Raw genomic sequence first — 4,351 nt, 5'->3', positions numbered from 1 at the left:
AGGGACGAGGTGAGGGCCGCCCAAAGAGGCTTTCCCTGCTGTCCTGGTGGAGAGTGGGGGCCCCCAGTCCCATCTTGTTCCCCCACCTCTAAGGAGCCAATACCACAGGCCCCTGTCTCCAGCCTCGCCTCCCCTCCAGCAAGCAGCCCTTCCAGAGCTGGTTTGGTGACCACTTTGACCCATAGGGTCCCCGGGCAGCCCGCATGACCGGGCCATGTTGTCTCCTCTAGCTCCGCCAGCAAATTTGCCCTACACCCTGGGCTGGGTGCTGGGAGTGCAGGCCCCTGCCTGGAGCTGGTCACTGCCATGACGGGAGGCTATGCATGGCAGGCTTCCTGGAGGAAGAGCTCTGAAGGTGGCCTGGTTCAGAGGCTGGGGGCGTGGCAGAAGGGACTCCAGCGCAAGCACTGTCCTCTATCACCAGGATGTGCTGCCCAAGGGCCCAGTGCCTGGGGAATGAGAGCCGCCCACAGTGTCACCGCCTCACCCTGCTGAGCAGCCTCTCTGGGGTCCGGGCCTCAGGAGCAGTTGGGGGCCCCTGACAGGCTGGGCCTGGCTCCGCTCATTTCAAGGGTTCACCCCTCCCTGAGACCCCCCCGACCCCCATAAGCCAGGACAGGGCAGAACACAGCCAGGCACCACACAGAGACCCTGCTGAGCAAGGGCCTGTGCGCTGTGCCCAGAGCCCGCCTTTCTCCCCGGGGCGGGGGGCGGGGGGCGGGGCACTGCAGAGATCTTCCCCTCTGCTCTGGCCTGGGGCAGGTCCTCGAGGCCCCAGGAGGGGAGAGGACCCTTCCCCAGTTCCAAAGGGCCCGGGACCCATCCCTGCCCGTCCTGCCCATGCCACTGCCCCACTACCCAGGAGACCCTGGGCACCTCTGCCCCACGCTCGGCCAAGCAGTGAACAAGGCAGACAGCCGCTGCCTATCCTGGTCAAGACTGGACGCAGGATTCAGACAAAGAACACAGAGCGACAAAGCGCAAGGATGCGGAAGAAGACAGCGGGGAGGGGGCTGCTCAGGCAGGGGGCAGGCACGGGTCGGCCAGGTGAGCAGCTGGGGTCAGCGCTTGCTAGAGGTCTGAGCCCAGGGCGAGTGGGGACACGGTGGCCACGGCAGGGGGCTTGGGGGCACAGGTGAGGCAGGGGGTGGCGAGCACCAGGCTGAGCTGGGCCTCCCCAGCACGCCTTCCTGCTGAGACGAACAGACGTCACAGAAAGGAGCCGGGCTGGGCTGGGCTCCACACCCATGACTTCGGTTTCCACAAAGAGTCATGGCTCCCGAGGGGGGCGGGAGGAGGCCATAGGGGCCGTAGGGCAAGAGAGGGGCTGGATGTGGAGGGGCTCTGGCTGGGGTTTCCAGCGTAAGAGAACGGCCCCCGGGTCCCCCTCCCTCGTCCCCCTCCGAAGCTTCCTGCTCGCTGGCCAGCGGTGGCAGGAAAGAGGGCCTACCTAGGCTGACCACAGGACTTGCTGTGCCACCATGTCCAGAGGCTGCTGCATTTGGAGCTCTCTGTCTGCGGGAGGCAGCAGTGGTGGACCTCACTCCATCTCAAGGTTCCAGCCCAGCCTGTCAGGCGACGCAGCCTTTCTGGGGCCCGCCCTGCCTTGGGAGGATGGGGCCCCCACCGACCCTGGCCCATCTGCCTCCCCAGGCCTGGGAGTGGGACCTGGGTGCAGCACCGGGGGTCGGCAGACCCAGCACACTCGTCCGCAGGGCAGGCTTCCTGCCTCCCTGACTAGGGTGCCACTCTGCAGGGGACAGGCCTCTTCCTCTCACTGTCCCCTCCTGCCTCCTTGGAGCCACACTCAGCCCTGGTGCCCAGGAGAGATCCGCGGCAGGAAGGCCGACACTTCAGAGGGCGGGGCGCTGGAGGCAGCTGGGGCGCCCCCTGCGGGAACCGCTGCAGCCTTGGGGGGGGCCCAAGACCCAGTGGGGGCCGGGCTGCCCTGCCTCTTGCATCACTGCTCTGGGGCCACACAGCCCCTAAGTCTCCCGGTTCCACCCCCAAGCCTGGGCACTCCCACTCGGAGCCCCTCCGCAGCAGGGGCTCCCCAGGGCGGGCTCTGAGGTGGGCGCTCAGCTTGTGCTGGACACGGTGCTGGTGGGTTGGGGGCCCCTCGGCCTGGCCAGAGGCTTCAGGACCGGGCTGGGGTGCAGGCTGCCCGGCGTGTGGACAGAGCTGGCTGGGCTCAGGAGTGAGCTGTGCTTCCGCCCGAGTTCCGCGGTGCTAAATATAGCGGCCAGGGAGGGGAGTTTCCGGTTACAGCCCCCCCATCAGCGCCGGGAAATCAATGCCAGCTCCATTAGGCTGAGCAGCGTGCCTGCTGACCTGCCCCGTCGGGCCACAGAGCAGAGTGAGGGGTTGGCGTGCACCCAGGTCCGGGGGCCCTGCCCCCCCACACCAGTCCGGAGCCCCGCACGCTTCCCAGGGCACAGGAGCCCCCAGACCCGCCAGGCCAGCCAGAGGGCCAGCGGGGCTCTGGGCTGGGCATTCAGCAGGTCACAAGGGCGGTAGGCAGGCAGGGCGGCTGGCTGGGCAGAGCTGCCCCCGGCCTGGTCCCGGCTGAGTGCACTCGGGCTGCCCGCTGCGGCCTCCTCTGGACAGGGTGGAGCTGGGCTGCCCAGGAGCCCACCACGGCCCAGCCTGCCGGCCTCCTGCACACACCACATGCCCAAGGGCCCCCAGCAGCGTGGCACTCACCTGGCTGGGTCCCAGGAGGCCCCACCTGGGTCACAGCTGGCATTTGCATATAGGTGGTGCTGCTTGAGCACAGCTTCCTGAGGCAGCCTCGAGTGCCAGCCCTGGGAGCTGTCCACACCGGGCCGCTCTGGCTGGACTCAGCCACCAGCAGCCCCCCAGCAGGAGGGAGGGACTGGGTGTCCCCACATCGTGCTCACAGGAAACACCTGCCCACCCGCCCGCCAGGGTCAGCAAGGAGGCAGCAGACCTCGGTGCTCACGGGGCGCCCCAGCCGACAGTGGGGTCCCGTCAGGAGCCTTCGCTGCAGCCCAGGGCCCAGTCCTGGGGGACACTGGGGCACCGAGCACGAAGCCAAGTTCACAGAAAAGCCCCTGGCCACTCAGTCCCCAGTCCTCAGCGGGGTCAAAAGGCCATGACCCAGGCTGCCCCCAACCTATGCCCTAAGGGACTGACCAGAGGGTTTGGGGAGCTCTGGGGAAGGGCCAGAAAGGGTCGGGTTGAGCCGCCACCTGATAGATGCCAGTGGCATGGTGACCAGCGCACACTCTCCACGGGGGGCTCCAGCCTGCCCGTCCCTCATGGGCGCCTGGCTAGGCGGGCAGCTCCAGCAGCCCCAACCCTCCGATGGGCAGCGGCAGGGCAGGGAGGTCACGGTATCGGGGGTACCAGCCCAGCCCGCCAGCATGGGGACCTACTTAGCAGGGAGCAGGGAGCACGTGCCCTCCAGGAGGTGCAGCCTGCGGCCCTGTCTTCCTGATGGGGGCTGGCTCGGCACTGCCCCGTGGCCCAAGCTCTCTATGGCCTGGAGCCCCGTGGGCCCATCCTCAGGCCACACTGCCCTCCCTGAGTGCTGCCTGGCCAAGCCTGTCCCCACAGCTCCTGCCCTTGGAGGTAGAGCTGAGGGACCTCGTGGAGAGCCTGCCATCCCCTGGCTGCCCTCTGCCCGCCCCAGTCACAGCTTGGAGCCAGTGGACACAGGCTGGAGCCACATAAGCCTTTATTGGGTCTGCAGGGTGGGTGGCCAGGACCGGCCTCTGGCCAGACCCTCTGCAGTCTCACTGGGGACCCAAGCCAGGGGCCACGCAGCTGAGGAACCACGAGATACCGAAGATGACCCCGAGGGTCTTGGGGACATCTGGGTTGTCCGCGAAGGCCTGGGCGCCATCCAAGGGCAGGTGCACAACCTCGATGAGCTCGCCCTCCTCGGCCAGGCCTCCACCGGGGCCGCTTCGATGGGCATCCGTCACCTCTGCATAGAACATGGTCTGGCTGGAGCCAGTCAGTCCCACGCCAGACCTGTGGGGTGAGACAGCGTCTGCTGAGGCGCCGTGCCGGCCCCGCCGGCCACCCCTTCCACGGCCCTCTCTGCTCTGTGCCATCTGGCCCTCTGGCGGGCGGGGCTCCAGGACGCACCCCCTCCCATGGACACGCTGACCTTGAAGTCAGAGTGAGTGCCATGCTGTAAGGGGCCGCCCGGCCAGGCCTGTGGGCCACCGCACCTCAGGAGCTAACCATGGTCCCAGCCAAAGGCCCCCCAGGAAACAGGGCCCTCAGTCATGCAGCCCCGAGAAGAGGACCCTGAGCCCCAGATGAGACCGCAGCCCCGGCCGGCGCCCGGACTGCAGCCTGGCGGGGCCCTGAGCGTGGC

At 68.1% G+C, this 4,351-nt stretch overlaps 1 pseudogene; it reads right to left on the bottom strand.

Annotated features, from left to right (window-relative positions):
- Window positions 1-3,683: 3,683 nt before the first annotated feature.
- LOC105303878 lies at window positions 3,684-4,139 on the bottom strand (annotated as a pseudogene).
- Window positions 4,140-4,351: the final 212 nt, after the last annotated feature.

This window comes from Pteropus vampyrus, unplaced genomic scaffold (assembly GCF_000151845.1).
Source record: "Pteropus vampyrus isolate Shadow unplaced genomic scaffold, Pvam_2.0 Scaffold320, whole genome shotgun sequence".
In the NCBI taxonomy this organism is placed as follows: Eukaryota; Metazoa; Chordata; class Mammalia; order Chiroptera; family Pteropodidae; genus Pteropus; species Pteropus vampyrus.
The sequence above is the reverse complement of the archived record's forward strand: the minus strand, read 5'-3'. Positions and strand labels throughout refer to the sequence as shown.